Genomic DNA, 10,763 nt, shown 5'->3' on the forward strand with positions numbered 1-10,763 from the left:
ATGCAAGTGGAGTATACGTATACAGTATTATACTGAAAATAATGTCTGATTACACACCTGTTCTGTCTACAAACGTTTGAATGATTGAAAACAATGTTGTTCTCCCAACATTCAGCTTTACCTTTTGACCCTCAGTCATTGTAAGGTCATGATTGATAACATTGTCTGCCATAGTGTCCTTATTTCATTAGAAACATGTCCACAATCTTGACCTCTTCCACTGTTTTGCCTCCGTACCCTTCTTCCACCACACATCATTACTCCTCTTCTTTCCGACTGTTGACCCTGTTGGTTTCTGTGTTGTTCTTCCATTATCTAAATGTGTGACACTGAGTTGTGCTCTGTCAATATATTCTTGTCAAATGAAGGTCTATATCAGAGACCTGGTTGATTTAATGCTTTACATTCCCCTGTCACGGTTGTGAATTCATTGTTTCCTCTGTGTCTCGTGTCATTGTTGTTTTCATGTCTGTGAGTTTGCGTGAGTGGGCGTTGTCCCGCTCACGTGTTTGTTCAGTGCTCCAGCTGCTCGCAATCTTCTCATTCTCCACCTCAGCTGATTCACATTACCGTTCCCTATTTATACTCACTCACCTTTCCATTCCAGTGTCCATCCGTTGTTTGCCTGTTCCTGCTTGTATGTTCGTGTCGTCTTCCGGGTTGTCGTGTCTACAGTGGATCCCTGTTGTTTCACCGCACCCGAGCACAGACCACCGAGCACCTGCACTCAGCACCGAGCACTGACCATCGAAGTCCCTGTGTGTCCGAGTCTGAGCGTCTTCCCCTGTGTGGACCGTCCGGAGCTGCTGTTTACTCGCGAGATCGCGACCACGCCTTGAGAGGAACCTTCTTTCCTGAATTGTCTTATTCTGTGTTGAAGTTCCAATAAATATTTTGTTCACCCGCAATTGCTTCCAGTTTTGTATCATGACAGAACGGATGGACCTAACGATGGGAGCAGCGGGTGATTCATCGGCTTCCTTAGAGGATTTCATTCGAGTGTGCATCGGCCGGATGGATGCACAGGAGCGCAGCCAGGGGGAGACAGGACGCGCCATCCAGACTCTGGTCACACAGGTGTCCGAGCTCACCCAGCGATTCCATCAGCTACAACCCCCCACTGCGCCAGCACCTCCAGCAGCACTTGCAGTTCCCCCCACACCACCCGTGCCTCTCTCCCAGTCGGAACCCAGACTGCCCACGCCTGAATTATACTCTGGTGAGCCGAATTTCTGCCGTCCATTTCTGACACGTTGCAGTATGCATTTCTCATTACAGCCCAGAACTTTCGAAAAGGAGGAGGCGAAAGTAGCCTTCGTGCTGACGCTATTGACTGGGAGAGCGGCGCTTTGGGGAACTGCAGTGTGGGAGAATCGAGACCAGTGCTGCTCCTCGTTCCAAGCCCTCTCGGCGGAGATGAGACGGGTCTTCGATCGAGCCGTCGAGGGGAAGGAGGCTGCCAGGGTCTTGACTGACCTACGTCAAGGAGACCGATCGGTGTCAGATTATTCCATCGAGTTTAAGACCCTGGCGGCCGGGTGTCGCTGGAACGAGGAGGCGCAGTGGGACCATTTCCTGCATGGGCTGGCCGAACGTGTCCAGAGAGAAATCTACGCCCTGGACCTTCCTTCAACGCTCAATGGACTCATAGACCTGGCCCTGAGAGTGGACGCCCGTCTGTCCAGGATAGGGCAGAGAACAGCCACCAACCCAGTTCCGAGTAGGAGTGAGAACCAGCGGTCCAGCGGCCTGGACACGTTCGGCTCCCACGATCCCGAGCCCATGCAGGTGGGGCGAGCTCGGCTTTCCCGGGAGGAGAAAGAAAGGCGGAGATCCCAGGGCCTTTGTCTCTATTGTGGTGGCAACGGACATTATGCCTACAGCTGTCCAGTAAAAGGCCCAGCCCGATAGTAAGTTTGAGGCTACTATCGGGTGGGATCTCCGCAGGTAAGACCTCATCCACTTCCACCATCCTCCCGGTAAGACTGAGATGGTCAACTCTGGATCACCACTGCACTGCACTCATTGACTCTGGGGCAGAAGGTAACTTTTTGGATCATCAGTTTGCACTTCAATTACAGATTCCCCTTCATACACTTTCCCAGAAGATCACAGTCAACGCATTGAACGGACAGACTTTACCCCCCATCTCCTTGGTCACCGAGAAACTTACACTCATCACTTCTGGAAATCATGCTGAAACCATATCATTTTACATCACTGACTCTCAACTCACACCCATAGTTTTAGGACACCCTTGGCTCAGTTTACACAACCCCCGCATCGATTGGAAGAGACGTACCATCTCAGCTTGGAGCACTGAGTGTCACAGTTCGTGTCTTGTGTCTGCTTGTTCTGTTGTTTCTGTTCCTGTGTTACAGGAGGAAGCGGTGGATTTATCAAACGTGCCCGAGGAGTACCGTGACCTGAGTGAAGTGTTCAGTAAGTCTAGAGCTGCTTCTCTCCCTCCGCATCGTCCCTATGACTGTGCTATAGATTTATTGCCAGGTAAGTCTCCGCCTAAGGGCAAGATTTATTCACTTTCAGTTCCTGAGAGAGAGGTTATGGAGAAATATATTTCTGATTCTCTAGCAACCGGGTTCATCCGCCCTTCCTCTTCTCCAGCGGGGGCGGGGTTCTTTTTTGTGGGGAAGAAGGACGGTTCTCTGCGACCTTGCATTGATTACCGAGGGCTGAATAACATCACGGTAAAGAATACTTATCCTTTGCCGTTGATGTCTTCAGCCTTCGAGAGGTTGCAGGGAGCGTCTCTCTTCACTAAATTGGACTTGCGTAATGCTTATCATTTGGTCCGCATCAGGGAGGGGGACGAATGGAAGACTGCTTTTAACACCCCCAGGGGGCATTTTGAATATTTGGTTATGCCTTTTGGGCTTTCCAATAGTCCCGCAGTCTTCCAGGCACTAGTCAATGATGTGTTGCGAGACATGATCGATCAGTTCATATATGTTTACCTGGATGACATATTGATTTTTTCTTCGTCTCTCCAGGAACATGTGCAACACGTACGACTAGTACTTCAGAGGTTGCTAGAGAATGGGCTTTTTGTCAAGGCGGAGAAATGCGTTTTCCATGCACAGTCAGTTCCTTTCCTGGGACACATCGTGTCGTCTGAAGGTATGCTTATGGACCCTGACAAGGTTAAGGCTGTGGTAGAGTGGCCAATCCCAGATTCCCGCAAGGCCCTGCAGCGGTTTCTGGGATTCGCCAACTTCTATCGCCGTTTTATTCGCAATTTCAGCCAACTAGCCGCACCTCTGACCGCCTTGACCTCTCCCAGAACTGCGTTCAGGTGGTCAGACGCAGCTGAGGCTGCGTTTGCCAAACTCAAGAGCCGCTTTGTTTCAGCTCCCATTCTCATAGCCCCTGATGCTTCACGTCAGTTCGTGGTAGAGGTCGATGCGTCGGAGGTGGGGGTAGGTGCAGTGCTTTCACAACGTTCACCTTCAGACGACAGAATGCATCCCTGCGCGTTTTTGTCACATCGATTATCTCCTGCCGAACGAAACTATGACATTGGTAACCGGGAGTTGTTGGCAGTCAAGTTAGCTTTGGAGGAATGGCGTCACTGGTTAGAGGGTTCAGGGGTACCCTTTACAGTCTGGACTGATCACAAGAATTTGGAGTACATTAGAACCGCTAAAAGATTGAACTCCAGGCAGGCTCGGTGGGCACTTTTTTTCGGTCGTTTCGATTTTACACTTTCCTATCGTCCGGGTTCCAAAAACGTCAAACCCGATTCTTTGTCGCGTATTTTTGATCGTCCCGAACACGAAGCTACTCCTGAGCGCATTTTTCCTGAGAACCTGATTATCTCTTCGCTCACTTGGGAGGTCGAATCGAAGGTCAAGAGGGCCTTAGAAGGGGTAACGCCTCCGATCCGGTGCCCACCTAACCGCTTATTTGTGCCGGAGGAATTACGATCAGAAGTCGTCCAGTGGGGTCATAGTTCCAGTCTAGCTTGTCATCCAGGGGTGAGTCGTACCATATTTCTAGTTAAGCAGCGATTCTGGTGGCCCCTGATGGCTCGTGATGTTCACAATTTTGTTTTGGCTTGCTCTAGTTGTGCCATTGGTAAGTCGTCCAATCGACCCCCAGCTGGGTTACTTCAACCGCTGTCGGTGCCTTCGAGACCTTGGTCCCACATCGCTCTAGATTTTATCACCGCCCTCCCACCCTCCCAGGGTAACACGGTAGTTTTGACCGTGGTGGACCGATTCTCGAAGGCAGCCCACTTTATTCCCTTGCCCAAATTACCTTCAGCCAAGGAGACAGCGGTGGCAGTCGTTGATCACGTCTTTCGGTTACATGGCCTCCCGACAGACGTGGTTTCTGACAGGGGACCCCAGTTTGTGTCCAGATTTTGGCGAGAGTTTTGTAAGTTACTGGGGGCGACGGTCAGTCTGTCCTCTGGGTTTCATCCCCAGAGCAATGGCCAAACTGAGAGAGCCAACCAAGATTTGGAAAGATCATTACGATGTTTGGTCTCCAAGAATCCCTCCTCCTGGAGTCAACAACTTTCCATGGTGGAGTACGCCCACAATACGTTACCAGTGTCATCCACGGGCCTATCTCCGTTTAAGTGTAGTGTAGGGTACCAACCACCTGTTTTTCCTAGTGCTGAGTCCGAAGTCGCGGTCTCCTCCGCCCACGCCTTCATCCAGAGGTGTCACCGTACTTGGACGAGGGCCCGTGAGACTCTCCTCCAAGTGCGGGAACGCACCAAGGCCAAGGCCGATCGTCACCGGTCAAGGCCTCCCGTATACGTCGTCGGTTCCAAAGTGTGGCTTTCTACTAAGGACATTCCGCTCCGCTCCGTTTCCAATAAGTTGGCACCCAAATTCATTGGCCCGTTTTCTGTCACTAAGATCGTTAGTCCGGTGACAGTCCGCCTCAATCTTCCTCCAGTGTACAGGAGGATTCATCCCGTTTTCCATGTGTCCAAAATTAAGCCCGTCTTTTTTGCACGCATTAATCCGCCAGCCCCGGTTCCCCCCCCGCCGCGTCTCGTAGATGGGGAACCATCCTATTCGGTTCGTCGTATTCTGGATTCCAGGCGGAGGGGACGCGGATTTCAGTACTTGGTGGATTGGGAAGGTTACGGTCCGGAGGAGAGAAGTTGGGTTCCTGCTCGTGACATCCTGGATCACTCCCTTATCGATGATTACAATCGACAGGTAAGGAGTTCTGGGAATGCCGTGAGGCATTCCTAGGAGAGGGGGTACTGTCACGGTTGTGAATTCATTGTTTCCTCTGTGTCTCGTGTCATTGTTGTTTTCATGTCTGTGAGTTTGCGTGAGTGGGCGTTGTCCCGCTCACGTGTTTGTTCAGTGCTCCAGCTGCTCGCAATCTTCTCATTCTCCACCTCAGCTGATTCACATTACCGTTCCCTATTTATACTCACTCACCTTTCCATTCCAGTGTCCATCCGTTGTTTGCCTGTTCCTGCTTGTATGTTCGTGTCGTCTTCCGGGTTGTCGTGTCTACAGTGGATCCCTGTTGTTTCACCGCACCCGAGCACAGACCACCGAGCACCTGCACTCAGCACCGAGCACTGACCATCGAAGTCCCTGTGTGTCCGAGTCTGAGCGTCTTCCCCTGTGTGGACCGTCCGGAGCTGCTGTTTACTCGCGAGATCGCGACCACGCCTTGAGAGGAACCTTCTTTCCTGAATTGTCTTATTCTGTGTTGAAGTTCCAATAAATATTTTGTTCACCCGCAATTGCTTCCAGTTTTGTATCATGACATCCCCTTCATTAGTGAAATGCAAAATTTATAGCCAAGACACTGTCATTAAAACATTAAAATGTAGCATGTCATGGGAACCAACAACAGCACATACATTAGGCTATACCCATATTTATATTTATAACGCAGCCACTTTAAATTCACATTATGTTTTACTTCTGAGTAACAGAAATATAATGAAATATATATATAATGAAAATGAATTGCCAACATGCCAAGAATATAAAAAATACCAAGTAAAACACAAATTTGTAAATATTTGTTTGAATGTTTCTGTAATGAGCAGTTTTTAGAAAACCAGAATGCCTGTAATTCACAGATCCATTGATTTTGGTTGGATTTTTATGATTTTTTCTGTGGAATGAGTATTCTGTTTGGTGAAAAGAATGACATATTGACTGATGTCATAACTTGGGGGAATAGTTGATTGCCAATGAAGTAAAGATGGAAATATTGGAAAAAAGTGAGGAAAAAAAAGGGGGTTTTTTGCATTAAATTGATGCAAAATCATGTAGAAATGTGTTTTAAGAGTTATTTTTTCAGTGGATGTTGTCAGCACATGTGTTCTGTGTATCTGGAATGCATTTATTGACAGCCTACCCAACCCACTGAGGATTTGAGGAAAAAAAAACATGTTCACATTTTTCTGATAAAAAATAAAGGGTGCTTACACTAAAATGGCCAAAAAAAAAATTCTCAATATTTCTGGCAGAGCAGACCCTCCAATTATTGGTTCTTAGGGTCAAAGTTAACAGAAAAAACACAAATAAAAAGTATGGCAGACCATGTCAGGTTCAACCCATTTTTGAGACTTTGGCTCCCCGACTAATAACTATAGAACCAATTCTTAATGTTATGAACAGCAGCTACGCTAATTATTTTCTATTTGCTTCTCTGTTTTATCTTGGGATGCCCAATCTGAGGTAACTAGAGAGTATGTCAGCTCCAGTTTGTACCTAGCCTATTATGAAGACTTCAGATACAGCAACTCCTGCGAAGACTTCAGATGACGCAAATTCGGAATCAACATGCACCAATGCTACATTTTTCTATATGTCATAATCATTTGTTAACAAACAAGTATTCATTACTTCAATACGCTCATTGTTTCTGCCTGAAATTATTACATTGTTTAAATTAATAAATTTTTAGCTAACTGTGATTTGTATATGCACATTTCTGAAATGCATAACTAAGACAGTTACCTCTGATAACAGACCACTCTAAATTGTAATGTGGACTCAAGCATTTACTGTAAAGCTGCTTTGAAAGGATGTGTATTTTGAGAAAGCGCTATGCAAATAAATGTGAATTGAACTGAATTGAATTAAATTGGTAGAGATGCCACATAAAAGACGACTTGATATGTGACACATATTATTTATTTCAATAATTCATTTGTAAAAAATTTAAAAAGCAATGTGATGGATTTTTTAATGAATAAAATAGTAAACTGTATATCAAACTAATAATAACTCTAACATCTAACTTTTACTTCCCTTTTTAGGCCTAACATAACTAAGTAAGGTACTGAGACGTTCTGTTCTTTGGCTATATGTCTGTGTCCCCTTTTTGCGAAAACTTGTGACTTTGGTTGTGTGAGTATAAAAATAACAAATATGGGAAATGAAACTAGACAGCTGTCTAAACATGAAACCTTCTGGTTACCTATTTTAACCATACACCTATTTTATAAAAACGGTTGTATTTGTGTTTTAGGTGGGATTCTCAGTGGAATTTGTCTGAGATCCTACGGCCTTGCTTCTTCTTGGGGGAGATTCTTTGAGAAATGCTTGAGATCCTCCGGCCGTGATTAAAGCATTTAAAGGAAATTTGTTGAAGTTGGTCTGTCATTATTGCTGCAGCAAGCTAGTTAGGGGAACAGGTATTAGCACCCAGCCGACGTCGACTGTAGATGCGCTAGGCTAGGGTATAGGGTGAGACTCGGCCGACATCGACTGTAGACGCGCCAGGGTATAGAGTTAGACTCGGCCAACGTCGACTGTAGACACGCTAGAGTATAAATATTATAGGACGTAGTTAGGCTTAGGGAAAAATCTACCACACCAATTAACTTTGTAATAAGAAATTAATAATTAAAAAAAGTAAATAAAACTATAACGACAAAACCCCCCAGCAATAAGCAGATATGAACAGGAGTGAAGAGTGAGCAAAGAGTGTGTGTGTGTGTGTGTGTGTGTGTGTGTGTGTGTGTGTGTGTGTGTGTGTGTGTGTGTGTGTGTTCCACATTGCATTTGTGCTATAGTACCAGGCCTTTATTATGTGTAAAAAATTTGTATTGATTTTATTTGTCAATTTCTATAAAAATGATCTCTGTTGCAGTCACACCTGTGTATGCGTGCGTGTGCCTGTGTGTGTGATTGGACATGTTCGTTCCACATTGCATTTATGCTCTAGCACTAGGCCTTTATTTCGTGTGGAAATTTTCAGATTTATGCTGGATTTATTTATTTATTTATTTATTTATTTATTTGACAAATGAAAAATAAAAAACTATATTTTTTGCCTTTACCATTCATTTTATAATGTGGGGTCATTTTGACCACAAAGACCATTAAGGTAAACCTTTTTTTTACACACCTTCAGAACAGCCAAATCAAACCCCAAAATGTATGTGTGTGTGTATATAGATAATGTCGCAAAAGTTACAAAATCTAATGCCTAAGATGAAGGGAATCAAGTTTTTTAATGAAGGAAAATTTTAACGGGATCAGATTGACCCCAAGGATAATTAAAAGCTTAAATATTAGCATAGAAAATATTCGCATATTAAATGTTTTATATTTAAGGTTTTAGTATTTAATATTTAACATTAATTTCACCATCTCTCAGTTGTAATAATTTGTTACATTTATATAGCGCTTTTTCTGGGTACTCAAAGTGCTTTACATATGGAAGGTGGGAATCTCCTCAACCGCCACCAATGTGCAGCACCACCTGGATGATGATGTGACGGCAGCCATATTGCACCAGAACACAAAGAAGGAGAGAGTGATGAAGCCAATCAGTATATATGGGGATGATTAGGAGGCCATGATAGACAGAGACCAATGTCCAAATTTGGCCAGGATTAAACCCCTACTCTTTTTCCAAAAGACATCCTAGGGATTTTTAATGACCACAGAGAGTCAGGACCTCGTCTCAAGACCCACACAGACCACAGGGTGAGAAGGTCTTCCATCCAGGTACTGACCAGGCTCAACCCTGCTTAGCTTCAGTGGGCAACTAGTCTTGGGCTACAGGGTGATATGGCTGCTGGTTGTAGTGTACAAGACAACAAATAATTTTCAAACAATAACCTTAATCAAATCAAAATCAAATTTTATTTATAAAACACCTTAAAAACACAGAGTGTACCAAAGTGCAGTACATTTTCAAAGTAATTCAATAAAACATAATAAAAAATTCAAAGAAAGAATTCATAAAATAAAACTAGAGAAAGAGATAAAATAATATAAATGCATCTAATCCAAACCAATAATCCTCACAAAGTAGCAAAGGACTCATCAAACAAATACATCTTAAGACGGGTTTTAAACTTGTTTACAGAGGTATACAATCTGATAGACATTGGTAAACCATTCCACAACTTTGGGGCAGCAACTGAAAAAGCGCGTTTTCCTTTGCCTTTTGAGTGTGACCGAGGAATTTCATGGAGCAACTGGTCTTGGGATCTCAGAGATCTCTATGAGCAACGAAAGTTTATAAGCTCAGAAATATATTTTGGTGCCAGTGCGTGTAGGGCAGGGATGGGCAACGTCGGTCCTGGAGGGCCTAACCTGCCTGTAACTTTCTAGTAATCCTGAAGACCTTGATTAGCTTGTTCAGGTGTGTTTGATTAGGGTTGAAGATAAACTCTGTAGGACAGTGGCCCTCCAGGACCGAAGTTGCCCATCCCTGGTGTAGGGCTTTAAAAGTAAACACCTTCTACAGAATAGGGGATATATGATCCCTCTTTCTTGTCTTTGTCAGCAACCTTGCTACCGCATTTTGTACCCGTGACAGCAAAGACTGGTGTAAACCCTGGTACAATTTAGCATTGCAGTACTCAAGACATGAAGAAATAAAAGCATGGATTACTTTCTCCAGATCACTGAAAGATAAGACAGATTTGAGTTTAGCAATATGTCGCAGTTGAAAGAAACTATTCTTCACAACTGAATTGATTTGTCTGTCAAACTTTAAATCTGTGTCAAAAATAAAACCCAAATTCTTAACATAAGTGTGCATACTGTATATAATGACAAAGGATCTATACTCGTTGCTATTTTTTTTTGCAGTTACCAGGGCCAGTTACTACAGTTATTACAGTTACTACAGTCTGTCTTTTCTCATTTAACTGAAGAAAGTTATTATTCATCCAGCATTTTACATCTTTCAGACATTCAATGAGTGATTTAACACATATATCCAGTCTTTATAAGCAAGTATCTGTGTGTCAACAGCATTAAAGTGATACGAAATTGTATGTTTCTTAAAAATAAAACCAAGAGGAGGCATATAACGAAAATAACACTGGTCCCAGAATTTTAACTTTTGAGACCCCACAGGCAATAGAAGCTATTGATGATGAAAAGTTTCCCATTTTAACATTATATTTTGAAGATAAGAAGCAAACCAACGTAGGGCAGTTCCCTGGATACCCACGTGCTGCCTTAAACGTTCAGTTAGGATGGTGTGGTCAATTGTATCAAATACTGAGCTAAATTTCAGCTGGTCCAAAACGCAGCAGCTAGTTCTACCAGAACCTGGAAGTATGACCATATTAGCCCGGTTCTGTCAACACTGCATTGGCTCTCTTTTAAACACTGTATAAATTTTAAAATATTGCTAATTACTTACAAAGCACTAAATGGTTTAGCTCCGCAGTACTTGAGCGAGCGTTTAACGCATTATAGTCCTTCACGTCTATTGCGATCTCAAAACTCTGGCCAGTTGATAATACCTAGAATATCAAAATCGACTGCTGGCGG

This window comes from Abramis brama, assembly GCF_963993115.1.
Source record: "Abramis brama genome assembly, chromosome: 20".
NCBI lineage: Eukaryota > Metazoa > Chordata > Actinopteri > Cypriniformes > Leuciscidae > Abramis > Abramis brama.